Genomic DNA, 19,588 nt, shown 5'->3' with positions numbered 1-19,588 from the left:
GTTGTAGAGTCTCTACTTTGCCCAAGAGGTTTTTATGAGAGCACCCTTCTCCCTAGCTCCAGGGATTCACCTCTCTGCCTGTGGTTCTCACTCCAATGGCCCTGAAGATCAACCCCATGACTGGTTGTGCAAGTGCCTAACCATTTACAGGCACAGGCCTGTGTGTCAACCACTCAAAAAGGGCAGCTTGCTGATGAAGGAGCTCCTGCCTTCCCAATGTCTGCAGCCTCAGCTCTGTAGCCAAGATCTCCAGGCCATCAAGGTGGCCACTGGGCTAAAGACTGCTGGTTCTCTCCTAGAGAGTAGACAGCGTCATCTCTGCTGTCTGGGCCTCCTTAGGGTGGGCACAGATACCCAGCCTCTCTAAGCCACTAGGCTCTGCCCGCTGAGGCAAGTCCCTGCCTGCTGCAGAAAGCTGGGGGCAAGGTGTGAATACAGATGTGCCTCTCCTCACTGTCCTTCTTTCCTTTTAGCAGAGCTGAGCTAAGGGGGCAGGTGAGGAGCCCTGAAGCATGCAGCACTGAGTACAAACCAATGGAACGGTTTCCAGAGGACACGGGGTATCCAGGAGCTGTGGGCTCCGGAGGACGTGTGAGGCTCAGGGAGATGCCCTGGAGGAGAGCCCTAGGTCTGATTTCTAGAACAGAAACGGGCTGAAGGAGTCACACTAGGGAGGGCTCAGGGTGAAGAGCATGGGGGAGCTCAGAGGACTCCTCAAGCAATGAGAAGCCAGGGTCTCCGGAGACTAGGGACAGAGATGATTGAATCCCAGCAGGAGATGAGCCACCCAGCTCTCTAAAGATATGTTACCCGTTACCAGACAAATGGAAGGCTAGATACAACCTACGGCAGAGGCATGCACCAAACCTATGCCCAATTCTTGTTCCCACACTCCTAAGTGAGCCACACCCACCCTGACCACCCTAACCAGGTCTCCAACCCTAGGCTCTGACCTGTAAGTCTATAAGAGAGTCAGAGCCCCAACAAAGGATTCTCTGCAAGAAGCAGACCAGTATTGGACCCTCCCCTAATCCCAGCCTCTAGGAGTCCTGAAGTATGTAACCTCCACAGGCCTCAATTTCTCCAAGTGCCTTCTCGTCTAGTCAAGTAATAACACTACCAGTCATGTTCTTGAAAACAGAAGACATTCAAGACCCCTCCATGAGGGTCACTCCACCACCTTCACCTTGTGCTGCAATGTGAAGTAACACCAGAATCCAAGCAGGAGGGCATATAATGTGGCTGGGGTGAGCCTATCCTTACCAGCATTGGGCTGCCTTGACTTCTACCCTGGACTGGTGCCTTAAGTTCTCAAACTTAGGAACCCTCACCCCTATCAGACCAGACTCAAGGAACTTATGAGAGAAGGTAAGAGATAGCCAGCAAAGCTAAGCAGGGGCTCAGGGTTAATCAGAATTAAAACGACAAAGAACTTTCTTTCACTCAGGTCCTGGCATGCCTCAGCCTGTTCAGGAGTGAGACGAGCACCTAACATTATCCAAAGGGCACCAAGTGCTGGCACTGCCCTGGCACCTCAAGCCTGAGAAGAGGCTGGCCCTGCTGACATCAGTGGCGTACTGAGATTTGGAAGATGGCACAGATATGACCCACAGCCAGGTATCAGTGGTATTGGATTGAAACCCACGTCTAGCACCCAGGACCCTGTACCCACTCTGGTATCTGCTGACCACCTGTCTGCACAGCTCAGGCATTGAGTGTGCCAAGGGTAAGGAGAAGAATATTCCAGGCTTGGGATGGCTGCTAAGCCCTGGGAAGGGTGGGAGAACCACCAATGGACAACCTCAACCTCTCAAAATAAGATGTTTTATATCAGCCACTCCTATGGGACTTATGTCCATTTCTCTGCCAGTCTAAGGCCCACCCATCCGACCCTCCCTGATCTGGAGCCCTCTCCCCTTTCTGAGCCCCATGCTGCCACTGCACAATGAGGTCCTTCGAGGATTCCCAGGAAGTCTGTCCTGGGCGATGGAGTGGGTGGTCTGGAGAGCAAGGTGTTCCTCTGAGTCATATGGTACCGTGGTCTAAATGACAGCTCCCTGTAACCTGTAACCATAACCTAGGTTGGAAGAGGGTCTTACATGCAATTTAAGGTTCCCATATTGGATTGGCCAATGACAAACCTCCCTTAAGATGATACTGGAGTTGGGCATGGTAGCTCATGCCTTTTGTCCTAGCATTTGGGAGGCTGACACAAGTGGGTCTCTGTGAGTTTGAAGCCAGCCAGGGTTACAGAGTGAGACATGCCTTTAAAAAAAAGAATGGCCTAGGAATCCATGTAAAGACAAGAGACTGGAGTGAGGCCTCCCAACACCAGGAGCCACAGCAAACCAGGAAGGCTCCCTCTACCAGCCTTGCGACAAGGTCCCTGGCACACAGGGCTGCTTTGTCTGGCTGTGGTGGGAGAGGATGTGCCTAACCCTGCAAAGACATGATGCGCACTAGGGTTGGGAGATAACCAGGGGCGCTCTACCCTCTCAGAGGAAAAGGGGATGGGGATGGAGGGAGGACCTTTGTGTGTGAGGGCAGCATTTGGGATGGAAGGGAGGGCCGGAAGGCAGGCAGGCAGGCAGGCAGGCAGGCTGCCAGGCAGGCAAGCAAGCAAGCAAGCAAGCAAGCAAGCAAGCAAGCAAGCAAGCAAGAAATGCATGCAGCCCTGCTTCTACCTTGGCTTGGGACCTGTGAGTGCTGAACTGTGAGGGGTAAAGCTTCTGCTGTTTTCAGCTAAGATACAGGACTCCGTTAATGTTGTCCCAGGAGGTGGTCCTGAATGGAGCCTCACCCAAGTTCTTGATGGGATCCCTCAGCTGCCTTCCATTTCAATCGGACCTATTCCCTGACACACCCTATCAAGGAGAGGCTAGCTCTGTAATGCTGTCCCAAAGGAGTGACCCTAAGCTGGTTTCCCTGGATGTCACATCTCTGTGGAAGTCTCTCACAGCTCCCATGTATGGGTGCCATACCTGTTTCAAATCCACCAAAACTGTTGGTGTCTATCTCACCCCCAATCCCGTTCTTCTTTGGCTCCATCAAGCTGTTTAAACAACAGAGCAAAGGCTACACCAGCTCTTTGGCTGAGGGCATGTGGTGAGACCACTGCTTCCTGTCCCAGTGCCTGGCCATTCCCAACACCTACATTTTGAAACTGAAAGCCACTTCCTTTGAGGCTAGAACTACCTAGAACCTTGCCCTTTCTCAGGAATCACATCAGCAGCTCAGCCCTCCCCACCACTGTCACCACTAAGTCCCCCGGGGCCCAAGACATGGATGATGAAGAACTAGAGGGTAGGCTTGGGCCATACACAGACTGCATCTCTAGTATGGCTACACCCAGGACATCCCTGAGTCCAGAATGTGTGACTCAGAACTAAACTGATGAGTGTCAAGAGTCTTTCATAGACTTGATGTCCATGTTGGCTGTAGCCAAGACTCACTGATGCTCTAGGATATTGTCTGGGTGATACCAGCTGCAAGACTGAGCCAGGGTGCTAAGCTGCTACCACAAAGCCAGCACCAAGGGAGCTCATGATGTCTTCCAGTCCTGGAAGCAAGCTCATGCTGTCTTCCCATCCTGGGATGTCTGACCAGGTCCCTCCTTTCCCAGGTCCCGTATCATTATTGTTCCTAGTAACTGTGCCTGAGCTGGGTGGCGGCATGTCTCTTGTGCTGAGGGCAAGCTGGCCATGAGGAGCTCCAGGGCTCCAGGAGACCCCACACTTGGTGCAGTGTCTGCACTAGGCAGGAGGGGGCAGCACACTGACTTCAAGGAGGACGTCTGGGGAAGGGTTCTGTGATGAAGACAACCAGTCCCAATATGGTGAGGGGTGGGTGGGGCTGGGGAAAATGAGACAGGCATGGCTGCTGCCGGCTGCTCTCCTGCCCCAAACCACAAGCCAGCAGAGGCGGTTCAGGATTCACACTTCAGTTCATCAAAAACACTGACAAATTTCCACCTTTTAATTACTTGAGAAAAAAAATCTTTCTAGAGTGCTGACGTATTAGACCAGGTCCACCCCCAAGTTCCTGGCAACTCACCCACAACTGCAGCCTGCACCCTTCATGGTCCTGCCCAGCTTGATTCAGAGGGGTCCACTACTCCCCTCCCCCACTCAGTGCAGGCAACGTGGGCATTCCAACGATCCAGGTCTTAGTACTAAACACTTGGCGCTGCCCCCTAAGACTGGCACTCCATTCCGAGTTCCTCATCTAATGACATCTCTCCACCCGAGTGACCTCTGAACAGATTGGTTCAGTGGTTAGACAGCAGATTCATTGGGTTCAGCCCTGGCTTCCTCATCCCCAGACTTGTAACTCATTCTCAGCCTCAGTTTCTTCATCTGAGGAATAGATCCCACAGCTCCCCGCTGTGTGGGCCATCTAGTGAGGTGACCGGCTTACTCCAGGATACTCAGCTTCCACTGGCAAAGCCTTTTTTAGTCACACTGAGAATTGAGGAAGTGTCAGAGAATGCTTTGGAAATTCTCTTGCTTGACATCAGGAAACGCTTTCACGTTACACTTCCATAGGTCTGGCAAGATGCTCCATCAGTCCCACAACCTTTGGCTGAACTGCATCCCCACAGTGTCGGAATTTGATGCAAACACACCAGAATGCGAAATTAACTCCACCTTCCCTGCTTTCCAAGGCCCCATGTGCACCACTGTCCCTTCTGGGTTGTTTGTTTGTTTGGTTTTGGTTTTTTTGTTTTTGTTTTTTTGAGACAGGGTTTCTCTGTATAGCCCTGGCTGTCCTGGAACTCACTTTGTAGACCAGGCTGGCCTCGAACTCAGAAATCCTCCTGCCTCTGCCTCCCGAGTGCTGGGATTAAAGGCGTGCGCCACCACGCTCAGCCTCCACTGTCCCTTCTGAAGGACACTTTCCAGCCCCTCACAGAGTCTGGCTCCCTGTGTATTCCTCTCTTCAGTACCGTTAGCTAGATTCTCCCCAGCATCAGCTCTTGGGTACAGGGACCTCTGTAAGTACATCCCCTGTATGTCCTGGTATGTGCCTTCAGTGTCCAGTATGACATAGGCAACAGATTCTTCTTATAGGCTTTGTTATATCCCAATAGCTGGTGCCCCGATACCCCATGGCACTCAGTTCATGGTGCTCTCTTGCCAAATGAAACCATCTTGACAGTGGTTCTCAACCGTAAGCTGCAACCCTGTTTGGGGATCAAATGACCCTTTTGCAGTGGTCACCCATCAGATATCCTGCATATAAGATAATTATGATATGGTTCATAATAACAAAATTATAGTCATGAAGTTGCAATGAAAATTATTTTATGGTTGGAGGTTACCACAACATGAGGAACTGTATTTAAGGGTCTCAGCATTAGGAAGGTTGAGAACCACTAGGCTAGACACATGTATCCACCTTCTTCACCTAGGTGGGGAAAGGGGGTTCTTTTTACATGAAAGATGTCCTTGAAGCTATGCACTCTGGAGCAGGCACTGAGCCATCCCAGGGTGAGCTTCTCCTCACAGTATCTGTGTTGATAAAGCAAGAGCAGCAAGATGGTGGGCAGCATACACTCACCCTTTGCTCCCAAGCTTCTCCTGATCCTCTGAAGTCCATAGGAATAGAGTCAGGGGCAAAATCTACTAATAACTGTGGAATGCTGCTGTCTCCTCCGAGGTCAGAGTCGAGCCCTGGTTGAATAAAGAACACAACCGAGGGCAGGGCCTTCCCAAGTTTAGCCTGCTCTACCTCTCCAACATCCAGCAGCTCCCACCCACTAGCCCCTCCTGGGGACACCTACATCATAGGCACATGATGCAGCCACCATGGAGTCAGGAACCCAGAGATGATCCTGCCTACAGCTGGACCAGGGAGGGAGCTGGACAGTAGCTCACAGTCACCCGTGCCAACGTTAATATTCTGTCCTTTCCATGGAGTCACTGAGGTAGCCTCACAGTCCCAGGGTCCTAGAAGGCATTTCCTATTAAGCTTGGTCTAGAGTAGCCTTGGGGCCCATCCCTGGGAAGACAGTTGTACTCCCCCAAAGGCAGAAAGTCCACCCTCCACGAGGACAGCAATGCTGGGTCCCAGTTTCTATAGACAAGGCAGGGTTCCAGGTAGGAGGCCAGGGGCCAGATGCTCATACCAGAAAACTCTGGCAAAGAAGCAGAAGCCCAGGTCTCTGTTTGCTCCTCAAAAACTGGGAAGTTCAAGGAGCCATTAGGAATCAGGACAGAGGGATGGGCACCTGCTTCACCACAGTCTGCAGAGAAGCAGCTGAAGGCCCCATCTCTCACAGCCAGCAGTAGTCTGGCACCCACGTACTAGGGGCAAAGGGGGACAGTCAGAGCTTTACTCTCAATGGGCACATCCCACAACCTGAAGCCCAGGATCGAGGCTGGCATCATCCTGAATGTGGGGCTGCCTATTAATAATCTGTGGAAGTGGCCACCTCTGACTCACATCCTTGTGACATCCATTCCACCAGACATAGTGACACATCAACCAGCATTGGGAAGCAATGTTTCATGTGAGCTAGCCAGACCAGAGAGTTACAGACAGCGCCTTGGATACTTTCGTGGAGGCCTTGGAGTCAGGACAGGAGATGGTGCACACACCTTTAGACGTGCCAGACAGGAGTGCTACGGGGACAGTACTCAGCTGAAGCAGACAAGGGCTAAGCACGTGGGCCTGGGTACCAAGAAGGCCTATGCTCTAGTCCTAACTTTGTCCCCTCATACTGTGGCAGGCCACATCTCTTTCTGAGAATGGTCTTTCCCCTCCCCCCTACCAGAGACAGGGTTTCTCTGTGCAGGGTTTCTCTCCTGGCTGTCCTGGAACTCACTCTGTAGACAAGGCTGGCCTTGAACTCAGAAATCTGCCTGCCTCCACCTCCCAAGTGCTAGGATTAAAGGCATGCATCACCACTGCCTGGCTGAGAATGGTCTTCTAAGGACTAAATCAAATGACTCACAGACTGTCACAGGCACTGGGCCTAGTCTTGGTGCCAGAGTCCTTGGGGTGAGGGCACCCTGCTGAGCTTGGATCCCAGCACAAGGGCACAGAGACACCGAGGGAACACATTGGGCATATTATATGTGGTCATGAAGTTCATGTTGGCAGGGGAGGGCGGAGATTAAGTGAGGCAGGCAATCTGTGCCAGAGCCATGGGCAGAGGAGGGGTCAGCCTTGGCACACTGAGTAAGCACCTGAAGTGTCCTAGGGCTGGCCCAGAGCCACTGTACCAGACCTTCCACAGCAGCTGTCTGCTGGGGTCTGCCAGGGTCAGACACCAGCCCTGATCCCTGCGGTTGTTGGTGGCCTTGGCTGTTCCAGCCTCTATGACTCAACACTTGGGGATTTTTTGCATCACGATGGCTTCCTTGAGCCACCCAAAATCAAGCTTCCTGAATCTGCTCAGCCTGGACACTACCCAGCACTTCACCCAAGCCTGGGCACTACCCAGCACTTCACCACAGCCTGGGCACTACCCAGCATTTCACCCCAGCCTGGGCACTACCCAGCATTTCACTCCAGCCTGGGCACTACTCAGCACTTTACCCCAGCCTGGGCACTAGCCAGCACTTCACCCCAGCCTGGGTACTACCCAGCATTTCACCCCACACTGGGCACTACCCAGCACTTCACCCAGTGAGCTCCAGGGTCCAGAGTCACCAAGCCTGTCCTTCATTCCTAGCCATGGTTTCCTGTGAATGTTCTGACCCCTGTCTACCCTGCCATAAGTAGGGCCCGTTCAGGCTGCATCAGCTGATCTGCCCTCTCTGCCCACCCTCCATGTTACCCTCAGCTCTGTTTTAATCCAATGGCTCTCCCTGCTTTCCCACCCCCAAATATTGCTATTTTTAAGTTGCTCCAAATTGTTTAATTTTTATTCTCTGGGTTTATTTTATCCCTTAATCTTTTGGATTTTGTTACCTTTTATTGCTTAAGTCTTTGTTATGTATTTTCTACAGTAGTGTGGTTACACATACGCATGCACACACACTGGGCAAGTGTTCCACCACTCAGGTATACCCCCAACCCCCCTTTTGGTGATGCAAGGTCTTGCTATGTTGCCCAGATGGTCCTGAACTTGAGACACTAGTCTGAATCTCTGCAGCATACTTCATGAAATTTTAGGTCTCCTTTTAGGCAACACTTTGCCCTTTCATTGAGTTCCTCTTGGGGTGAGCCACGGGCCATCAAAGGTAGCACTGGTGGCAGTCTGGGCCTTCTGCTGGGGCCTCAGTAGGCAAGAGGCTGTGGAGAGCTGGTGTAGCCAGGTCCAGATCTCAGGTTGGACAGTAAGGGAGAGAAAAAGACGAACCAGGGGGAAAGAACTAGGGGACACACAGGAAGATCCGTGGAGAGGGACCAAAAGCAGGAAGAAGGTTCAGGCCAGACCCAGGCTTGCGGAATTGAGAACTGGTTGTTCCTCCTCAGCCAGGAACCCAGGGCCTCAAAGGCCTGGTGGTGGACACCATGACTCATGGCCTACAGCTGGCTCCTGTCCCCATCCTTCAGCATGGTTCCACAGAGTGCTCAGCTGACCTGAGCATCCCCAGGCACCCTCACACTACCCCATTGTTTGGAGGCCCAGGCCTGGCCTTCTTTCAAAAGTCTGGTCTAGACGTTGACAGCCAGAAGAGACCAGGCAGGGGGAAGGGAGAATCTTCTCTCTACCCACCCAATGGCTCAACCCTTTCCAAGGCCAGGCCTCCTGTACCTCGCCTCCTGTTTTCAGACAGCCTGTCTCAGCCACAGCACGAGGCAGCTTTTAAAGGTGACTTTAAAAGCTCAGGGTTCAAGGTCTTCATCCAGTACCATGACATCCTGGGCCCCTCTCACACTGTTCCCTGACAACCCTGAGCCACTAGCACCCACAAACTTCCTCCTGGCCTTCCCGTCAGGTACCTCAGGATCAGGCTGTGGGACAATATCCTTAAGGCCCTCAGGCAGCAGGGGCAGGGAGGCTTCTGAAGATGGCAGGTCTCTGGTGGCTGTATATGTTCCATTGTTCCCTGAGTCTGGTTCTCTAAGTCCAGCTCTCCTTCAGAGGCCTTGACCACCACAGCCTCAGATCTATGTTAACCCCAAATCTGGTGCTTTCCTATATGGACAGACTCCCTGCTCCCATGCCTAGTGTGGCAGCATCTGGCCTTGTCACCTAACCCTTGGAGACTCCCACAGGTAACGTGGCTTCTGGTGGTCAGCAGAACCCAGGTCTATGCTTCTACGAGTCAGCCTCTCTCTCTGGCTACAGACGGCCCACAGAGGCTGTAGCACAGCTCTGTCAGCCCTGCAGACACAGCCTCAGGTTAACAAGGCTGGCTCCTCCCTCTGGAAATACAGCTGTCAGCAGCAGCAAAGAGAAACCCAGCAGAGAGACATGGGCTGTATGGAGAGGGGGCTGGGCCCAGCCGGAACCACTAGACCCAGTTCTTTCCAGCGTTGTTCCCTATCTGTGGGTCCTTTTGTAGAGCTTTACCCCGCTTTACCCCTCCCTAGTTGCTTGACCCCAACCCCTCCATTGGCCTCCATACGCCTGTCTTTTTATACCTACTCCTCACCAACTTCTTCAGGGGATACCGCTGCAGGGTGGAGGTTCTGAGATGGTCCTTAGACCTCAAAGAGAGCTTTTATGTTTACCTCTTCAGTCTTCCAAGACAGGCTCTTACTGTGTAGCCCCAGCTAACCTACAGCTTGCTATGTAAACCAGATTGGTCTCAGATTGGTCATCAACCTGCTTCTCCCTCCCAAGTGCTAACTAGAGGCACGTACCATCTCAGGCCCAGCTCAGAGTGATCCTTAAAAACAGAAACCAAAGGACCATAAGGCACTTACCACCCAAGCAGGGGGATGTGAGTTCTGATCCCCAATCACCCACATAAACCGGGTAAGGCAGTGTACATCAGCAATTCCAGTACTGGAGGGTGGACAGAGACAGGTGGATTAATGAGCCCTGTTAACCAGCCAATTTACCCAAATTGGCAAGTTCCAGGTTCAGTGAGAGACCCTACCTCAAAAATACAGTGGAAAACAGTTGAGAAAGATACCCAACAACAACCTTGGTCTTCTAGGTGTATGTATACATATGTGGACATGAATGTTCCAGTTGATTGGTTGGTTGGATTTTTGAAACTGGGTTTTTCTGAGAAGCCCTGGTTGTTCTGAAACTCACTCGGTACACCAGGTTAATCTCAAACTCATAGATCTGCCTGCCTTTGCCTCCCAAGTGCTGGGATTAAAGGTATGCACCACCACTCACTGCCTGACATATGTGCACATGAAATCCCCCATATAAAAACATACACACATGTAATCATACAAACACACACACATACACATCACAGAACACAACCTCTGTGATCACAGGACACACATTAGCCAGAACCATTCCTTTCTCCGTGCCTCTGACCAGCAAGCTTTTCCTGCCCCAACTCCACATTGTACCTTGTGTACCGTCCTTGGATATCTTGAGTAGGCTGAGGCCTGTGAATCTCTTCCTGTCTCTCCAGCCCCCAGCCCCAAGACAGCTGCTCCCTTGATGCCCAGTGGGAAGAACCCTGATTGTGGAAGGGGCGTCTGATGCAGAACCCAGAGGTGGGGGTAGGGGAATGTCCTTTCTCAACCCTCTTCCTTCCTAAGCAACTTCCTGTCTCCGGAGTAGGCACAGCCACCATGAACCACAGAACTTCACCCTCCTGGTCACATTTTTTGAGAAAATAGGAAGGTTGATATCAGAGATCAAACTTTCCTGAAACTGAGCTGGGGAACTCAGTGTTGACCTCTGTTCCTACTTTAAGTGTAGTGGACCCAACAGCAGACTCCATAGCTGGCAGAACCAGGGCCAGGCCCCACCTTCCTGAGCAACTATAGCCTTGATTCTGAAAGGGACGGGTCTCAGTTCTAGAGAAGTCTGGAAAGCAGGTGATTCTAGAGGGCCCCTGCCCTATGGTTCCATCCTGGGGCAGAAGTCCCAGCCCTGGCATGTGCTAGGCTCAAAAGCTGGGATGGGGTTCCCTGGAGCAGCACAAAATTCACCTCCTGGTAGAATCGGACAGGCAAGCAATAGGAAGTTTGGGCAGGAATTCACAGGGAAGGGAGGCCAGCCCGAGGCACAGCTCAAAGACCAGAGACAAGTGGGTGCAGGTCAGAGATAGTGGCAACTCCAGCTTCAGGCTGAGGTCTACTCTTAGTGCCATTAGCGCTGGTCAGTGGGCAACGCTAGAGAGCCTGACTCCAGCTACAGAGGTCCTCAGGCCCTCATAGATCCAGTTTCCACTGAGTTGCACTCTATATCCCAGTGCTAGCAGTGGCTGGGTTTCCCCTCACCATCACATACCTTCTAAGTGTATGTGATGAGGCTAGACCTTCCATGTCTGCCCTTTTACAGAGAGGGTATAAAGTGTCCAGCTCACACAACAGGTCTATAGGAAGCATCTGCACCAACCCAGGCACAGGAGGCCATTTGTGTGTCCCTAGAGGCTTCTGACAACAGAACATAATGGCATCAGGGGACTTGCTCCCTTCCTTGCTCTACCGTGGTCAGACCCATGCAGCTGGCCACTGATCTGCCTGCCAGGACCACGCCTCCACACCCTTTGCCTAGTCATCAGGGGGGAAAGGTCAGTGTCAACCATTTCACTCTTCCAGAAAGGGGCTCCCCTTCCTGGATTCAAACAGGAGAAGCAGCAGCATTCAGGGCCAGTGCTATTTCTGCCGTGCCTCACCCTGCTCAGTACCTCCCTCTGTGTCCCTAGGGCACACTCCTTACTCTGTCAACTCAGGACTCTGCCACCAGGAAGCTGCAGGTGTCAGCACATCCGAAGGATAAACCTTGCCCTGGGAAAACCACCTTCATAACCATGGTATCTCCCTGCCAGTTAAGTATCAACATTCGTCTTTCAACAGGAGCAGTCACAGAGAAAAGCACTATTTCATTTTAGGGCAGGGCCACATGTGGCAACTATTTTTCCTACCAGAAAAAATTCCCTGTCTTCCTACCTGTCCTGCTTGCTGAAGCCAATAAGACCAGGTTCAGGAGAGGCTGGGTCCCTGCTGTTGAGCGGCAGATGGGAGGGGCTGTGACAGAAACCTAGAGAGTTTCATGAGAGGCCCCAGCACAACAACCCACTATTGTCTGAATGGAAACTGCCAGCCCAGGCAGCACCATTCCAGGATGATGGGTTGTGTTTGTCTCCGGTGCTCAGTGGAGAGGAAAGTGGCAAACCAACTTCAAAGCCTGGCAGAGTCCTCCACTACCTCTGCCAGCGATGCCCAACCCACCCAGCCTACAGGAACCTCCCTACTCAAGGGGGTGGACAGATAGGTCGCCGTGTATGCTGAGCTATGAAGAGGCCCACAGCCCAGGAGTAGGGCAGGGTGCAGGCAGCCAAGAAGGGACCCCTGGTCACTAAGCAGGATCATTATGTCTTTAACAAAAATTCTTTCTCAGAGAGTGTTGTGGGATGGGCCAGACACTGAGTTACAGCATCTGCCAGCAATCCTTGTCCTCCAGCCTGTGGGCCTGACCACTCCTATGGTCCAGGCTTGGCTTTGGGCCTGGTACACACAGCATACAGCTTGCGTGGAATGGGTACTGGTCCAGATAACCAGCTTACTGAAGTTGAGTCTGCCAATGTCATAGATGCAGGGAGTAATATGGAGTGGAAATCCTCAGTTCCCCGTCCAGCTCCCAAGTGAACTGTGAGTGCTGGTCTAGGCTTTCAAAGTGATGAAGTAAAGCTAAAACCCACCCCAGCATTCTAGGCCCCCATACCAGCCCTGGCCTCTTCCCATCTTGGTTATAAGTAGGCAGCTGTGAGTGCTTGGCCATCTTCTTACCTGTCTTAGCAAGGTGGGTAGGGTCATGGGGGGAGCCCAGGGATGGAGACAGGTGCTCTTCTAAAACCACAGAACAGCCGGGCAGTGGTGGCGCACGCCTTTAATCCCAGCACTTGGGAGGCAGAGGTAGGCAGATTTCTGAGTTCGAGGCTAACCTGGTCTACAGAGTGAGTTCCAGGACAGCCAGGGCTACACAGAGAAACCCTGTCTCAAAAAACAAACAACAACAACAAAAAACAAAACAAAACAAAACCACAGAACAGAGTATAATACTCTGAGGTCCAGGTCATAGAAACCCCCAAATTAGACATGTCTGTTCAGGGACAAAAGCAGGAATCACCAGCTCAGGCCTGAGGAGACTGCCTTGAGAGGCTTCTCAGGTGAGTGCTCTCATCTGCTAGTGCTTGAAGTCTGAGGGAGTTGTCATTTAATGTCATTGAAATCCCATTAGCTAATTTTGATCTGATCCCATTTCACAGGGAAGGTGCTGAAGCCCAAAACCTCAAGTTGGACAAGGCCCAGATTGTGACTTTGTCTTGGTTCTTGTGACAAGCTCTGTGCCTTTCCTGGTCAGCCTCTGCTCTCAGAACCGAGGAAAGCAACTTGAGCTGGCTTAACCCTGGGCCATGGGAGAGCACAGCTCTGGCCATATCATGCATATTACCAGCCTGGCAGATCCCAGGCCAAGAAACACACCTTCTGCAGGCTCAGGCAGGCAGATACACTGCACCCTACTCAGCGGCCTAAAGCAAGGGTGCTTGGCTGTAGGCCATGCCACCATTCCCAGTGGGTGTGTAGTAAGCGTGATTCAAAGGGAAGTAGACAGCAATTCTCGGAATTAGAGTTTGGCTGTAGGGCATGAGAGTCTATGCTACCAGGGTGCCTGTTTGCCCGTAAGGCCTACTGACTTCCCTGGATCACTGAGTAAAGTGATCAAGCCAATGCTATTCCTGGAAGCCAGCTAGCAAAAACCACTCAGGTATTTCTGGGACCTCTATGGCCAGCTCACATGGACCAAGGAGTTGTCTCTAAATCCTGGACGCAGTGATTCCTTCATGGAGCAACAGAGAGTCCAATCACTTGGTGCTAGAAGCTCAGAAGTCAGCTGGGGAAGAAGACAAACAGCAGAGGGAACGGCATCTGGGTACCTGTGATGCCCCCATCCCAAAGTCCAGCCAGCTTTCTGTTTCATCCCTACTGTCCCCGGAGTTCATGGGTGGGGGTGGGGCACCGATACAAAGCCCAAGTCCAGCCATGTGGCCCTACATCTACACTTTGCTTTACAGAACAGAAAAGTGAGAGTCAAGAAGTATAATTTGGGGCTGGAGAGATGGCTCAGCAGTTAAGAGCACTGGCTGCTCTTCCAGAGAACTTGGGTTCAATTTCTGACATCCACATGAGAGCTCACAACTGGCTGTAACTCCAGTTCCAGGGAATTGACACCCTCACATCGACATCCAGGCAAATCACCAGCGTACATAAAATGAATAAATCATTAAAACAAGAAGAAGTGTAATTTGCTGGGAGCCTCAGGACCCTGAATCATGGCAGGAGGAAGCAGCCTTTCTCTGGGCTGTGGGGCAGTGAGGTGGGTGGAAGTGGGCATGGAAAATTCCCACAGCTCCTATTCACTGCACACACGAGACCATCTCCAGCCCATGAATGCCCAAATAGCACTACTGGAGGACTGCAGAGGCACACTGGGGTACTCGACTCTCCGAGGAGGACTCTGAGGTACAAAGAGTCCCCTTTCCCACTCTCCAGACTCCCCCATGCTTTTACATCTGGCATACAAAGGGCATTTTGAGAATTGAACTCAGGACCTCTGGAAGAACAGTCAGTGCTCTTAACCTCTGAGCTATCTCTCCAGCCCTGAAAAGGGCATTTTGATCAATGATTTGCCATTCTCCCTGGTCTGTCTGTCCCTACCTAACAGTTTCATGCCCAGCCCAGAGAATCCCTTTCCCACAAATCTTGCCTTTCCTAGGTTCTAGGTTCCCCATCTCCTCTGCTCAGGCTGCCCACTTCCTCTGCCCAGCAGTGCTATAAAAGAGCCGTATATGTCTGTGCCCAGGGAATCTGGAAGGCCATGAACCAGCCAGATGATGGCACCGTAGGGTCTGCCAGAATCTCTGACCCTTGGTCCCCACAATGGAGCTTTGAGGATGGAACTCACACTGGTCAGTCTTTGTGAACACAGGTGTTTGCCCACAGGGCCAATGCAGGCAGGAACCTGGAAGCCTGCCTTATGCCCCAGGCCTCTCCAGGCCTGGCCTTGCCCACCTCAACCACAAGACAAAATGGCCTGTTGTCCCTGTCTGAGCAGCACACACAGGGAAACACCCCAGCATCGGAGTCTCATCTACTCACCACTAGCAGACTGTGGGCACTCATAACCACCCCTGGGTAGAAAGTGTTTGCCACTCCTCATGTTACAGATGTAATGGAGGTTCAGCGGGAGGGAACGCCTGATGCACAGCATGTAGTTGAATTTGAACCCAAGCCTCCAGCCTGTGTTTGTGCCCTTCCATCTGCCCTTCTATGACTAAAGCAGGGCGTTTTGACTCTCTGGACCTTTTGAATTTCTGTAGGCCTACATATGCACATGCATCCATATGTGGACAAAAGGATACTGGGGGCTGACTCAGCACCCCACTTCCTCTGTCCATGTGAAAAGGAAGGGCAAAGGCAGTCCTGGAGTCTACCCTCTTCCCTTCTGTCTCTCCCAGCCCAGCCTCCCCCCAAAGGCTAGTCTCCCTTTCCTCTCCTACCAGAAGGGGCATGGGAAAGGAGGTGGACAGACCTGAGGTTGACATCTCCTTGGAGCCCTCTCATGCCCCAGGAGTGGAGAGCTAAATCTGGGGCCCAAGGCTGGGCTTCCCTACCAGGAAAAGAACGCTGTGGTCTAGAGGGACCGAAGCCAGTGAGTACAACACGCACCTAGATCACAGGGTTGACCTGAGTCTGTATTCTTGCTCCCAGCCCAGCGCCTAGCTCCTGAACCCATTCTGTGTTTCACCATTGATCCAGCAGGTGATATTCAGAGCCCCTTCAGGTGGGATGTAGCATCCTTAATAGTCACATGTAGTAATCCCGAAGTCCCACGCTGTGCCCAGCGGGGGGTGGCTTCTCTAGAGCTCTTATGGAGTAACCTGACAAAAGGCACAGAACTACCAGTGTCAAAGAATGGACAAACAGAAAGGCAGAAAGATAACAGGAGCTGCGCAGGGTCATGGGAGGTGGCAGAGGGAGTTGGCTCCAGCAGGACTCAATCTGTTAACAGCCAAGGCCCAGAGCCACAGAAGGGTGGAGGTGGAAACCCGCATGTCCGCTCTCTGAACACTCTTGTATCTTCTCAGAGACTCACTCCTCCTCAAGTCTCCAAACTCCCTACACCCACTCAGTCATTCACGCGTCAGTGTGAATCAGCACTAACAGGTGGCTTTTCTCTTAAACTTCATGAGCCTCTGAAGGAAGAAACCTTTGGAGGGAATGTAAGCAAATTTATCTCCCGAGTCTTTGGAAACCCCGCTAGATGTGCCCTGTAACCTAGGCCTAGCAACGTGTGCCGGAGGAGCCGGAGGGACCGGAGGGACACAGAACACTCGCCAAACCAGCCCTATCTCCTAGACTGAACGCCCAGCCCTGAGCCCAGACTGCCGCCGCCGTCCGCCCTGAGAACACCACTCCCACCTCACAGCGGGACACAGGTTCAAGGGACCCAGGCAGGTCTCTGAGACACCACTGTGCCGCGCATGTCCACGACCCGTCCCGAAACCCATGCAGTGCCTTACCCGCCGGTTCCCAGCCCAGGGACCCTGCGTCCGGGAGGCGGATCCCTGCTCTGTTGCTCCGCTTTGCGGCCAGTGAGGCCCGCAGCCAGGCACCCCGATGCAGGCCCCGCCTCCAATCTGGCCCCGCCTCCCAGGTTCTGATCCCCACCCTCGCACTGCCACTCCGCCCCACCCCTGGCCCGCCTTCTCCACCCGTTCCCTCTCCAGCTCTGGCAGCTTAACACACCTTTTCTTTTTCTTTTTTTCTTTTTCTTTTTCTCTTTCTTTTTCTTTTTCTTTTTTCTTTCTCTTTCTTTTTCTTTCTTTTTCTTTTTCTTTCTTTTTCTTCTTTTTCTTTTCTTTTCTCTTTTCTTTTCTCTTTTCTTCTCTTCTCTTCTTTTCTTTTCTTTTCTCCTTTTCTTTTTCTTTTTTTCTTTCTTTCTTTCTTTTTTTTTTGTTTTTTCGAGACAGGGTTTCTCTGTATAGCTCTGGCTATCCTGGAACTCACTTTGTAGACCAGGCTGGCCTCGAACTCTGAAATCTGCCTGCCTCTGCCTCCCAAGTGCTGGGATTAAAGGCGTGCACCACCATGCCCAGCCTTTTCTTTTCTTTTCTTTTCTTTTCTCTTCTCTTCTCTTCTCTTCTCTTCTCTTCTCTTCTCTTCTCTCTTCTCTTCTTCTTTTCTTTCCTTTCCTTTCCCTTTCTTTTCTTTTCTCTTTTCTCTTCTCTTCTCTACCCCTCCCCTTTCCCCCTCCCCCTCTCCCTCTCTTCCCCCTCCCCCACTTCCTTCCCCTCTCCCCCTCTCCCTCTCTTCCCCCTCCCTCCCTCCCCTCCCCTCTCCCCCACTCCCTCTCTCCCCCACTCCCTCTCTCCCCCACTCCCCTCTCTTCCCCATTCCCCTCTCTCCCCCCTCCCCTCTTCCCCCTCTCTCCCCCCTCCCCTCTTCCCCCTCTTCCCTCCCCTCTCTCCCCTCCCCCTCTCCTCCCCCTCCCTCCTCTCCCCCTCCCCCTCCGCAGGTGAAGGCAGTGAGGAGAGGAGCAGGGAGCCCAGAATCCTAGCCCTTCAGCCCTCAGGGTTGACACACTCATCATTCCTGTCTCTGCCCCCAGGGCAACACCACCTGTCCACAGTTTAGCTCTCATGGATCCCAGAGGCTGAGGAGACAGGTGCTGACTGGTGGAGATGCCATCCCTCTGGGGTACCCATCATGTTCCCACCTCTGGCTGCCCAGGTATCACCTCTGTGTACCTAAGTTGTCTATGATCCTCTGCCTGCCCAGGCTGCTCCATCTTCTCCTGTGGAGAGTGCCAGGTGCACAGCACTAGGCTGTTTGGCCCAGAATCCTATACTTTCAGCCCCTCCTCTGTCCACTGTTGATTGGCCCCATCAGCACCTCACACAGCTGCCTTACTCCTAGGACTTGGCTCAGGGGTGCAAAAGGCTAGACATCCCTTGCATCAAGTTCAGTTAATCAAATGCATGGCCTCATTGAGGGCCCTGGGGACCCTGATTCAAGGCAAATTCTGATCCTTATGGCTAATGGGAAATGGACACAGATGCTATCATGTCACTTTGCATCTCTTGTCCCCAAAGCTGAGGGGAGGGACAGAGACCAGGAGGGAAGTAGAGCAAAGCCAGACATTGGTGCCACCTGCAGGAACCTAACTGAAGGTATACGCAGGGTTGGCTTCCACATGTCACATTCAGAGAAGATGGAAGGGACTAGAGACTACCATCTCCTGAAATGTAGCTGTGGTGAGGCCGAGGACCTGGGCACCCAGAGCTCCCTCCCAACTGGAGCTGACAAGATGGAGAGGATGTGCAGGACAGAGCCCATGCTTCAGGCGAGCAGAAGGGATGCAAAGCCCCTAAGCAGGCACAAGGAGGGGAAAGCAGGTCTCTGCAAACACACGTGTAGTGAGCCAGTCCTCCTGTGCAAGCAAGGTTGCAGGCCATCTTCTTCCTGGCCACCTGAGGCCTCTTTAGCAGCTCTCCCTGTGTCCCCTTATCCCAGAACCTCTTCCTCCCTTTGCAAAGCTCAAGGGTCACTTTTGTTCCCTACTCTCTCATCCCACATCCTGTCTGTACTTCTGTCTGTCTGGAGGTCTTACCAGCTCATGACCATGACACTACCTTTGCCAGCCATTGTCCTGCTCCTTCCTCTGGCCTGCCCCTCACTAGGAAATCTGTTATGATCTCACCTCAGAATTTCTCATAGACTGTCTTCACCCCAGAGCAAAGACCTTATCCATAGGTGAGCCCAAGCTTGCCCAACCCCTCCTGGGACCTCTGTTCACTGCTCCCATTCTGAGTGGTCACACTGCCTGCTTGCTCTTCCCATGTTCCAGGCACACTTCCGTCTCAGAGCCTCCCGTCCCAGAGCCTCCCGTCCTGCGGTTCCCTCCCTGCTCTCCTCACCCCCCCCTGCCACCCCCAGATATCTTGACCTATCCCTTCACTTCTGTCTGTCTGTCCTCTGCCTCACCGTTTCTTTGTTAGAAGGCTCTTTCCTTGGACTACAGCAGTGGTTCTCAACCTTCCTAATGCTGAGACCCTTTAACACAGTTCCTCATGTTGTGGCGACCCCCAACCATCAAATTATTTTTCTTGCTACTTCATAACTGTAATCTTGCTACTGTCATGAATCATAATTTACAAGTGTGCTTTCCGTTGGCCTTAGGCTATCCCTATGAAAGGGTCATTTGACAACCCTAAGGTGTCTCAGTCCACAGGTTGAGAGATGTCCCGGTGGGTTAAGGTATTTACCATGAAAGCTTGACAACTTGAGTTTGATCTCTAGAACTCATGCAGAGGTGGAAGGAGAGAACCAACTCCACAAAGTTACCCTTTGACTTCTGACCTCTGTAAGCACACGGGACCATGTGCCCTTCCCACAACATGCACATAGTAATAAACATTTTTTTCATTGAAAAAAAAGAGAGTTCTTTACTTCTTTGTGTATGTGTGTTTGTATGTACGTGGACACA

The 19,588-nt window shown here is 52.2% G+C and overlaps 1 protein-coding gene and 1 pseudogene across 2 annotated transcripts in view; both read right to left on the bottom strand.

Moving 5' to 3' along the window:
* Sh3bp2 (SH3-domain binding protein 2) overlaps window positions 1-16,740 on the bottom strand; it is a 37,856-nt gene extending 21,116 nt beyond the window's left edge. The window contains exon 1 of one of the 2 annotated variants that reach the window (NM_011893.3): window positions 16,623-16,740. The gene's annotated coding sequence lies outside the window, so the exon portion shown is untranslated. Of the gene's footprint in view, window positions 1-5,559; window positions 5,584-16,622 lie in introns of those variants that run through there. The other variant, XM_006503954.2, reaches the window with a different exon arrangement.
* Gm22847 lies at window positions 11,762-11,875 on the bottom strand (annotated as a pseudogene).
* Window positions 16,741-19,588: the final 2,848 nt, after the last annotated feature.

Source organism: Mus musculus, chromosome 5 (assembly GCF_000001635.26).
Source record: "Mus musculus strain C57BL/6J chromosome 5, GRCm38.p6 C57BL/6J".
Classification (NCBI taxonomy): Eukaryota; Metazoa; Chordata; class Mammalia; order Rodentia; family Muridae; genus Mus; species Mus musculus.
The sequence above is the reverse complement of the archived record's forward strand: the minus strand, read 5'-3'. Positions and strand labels throughout refer to the sequence as shown.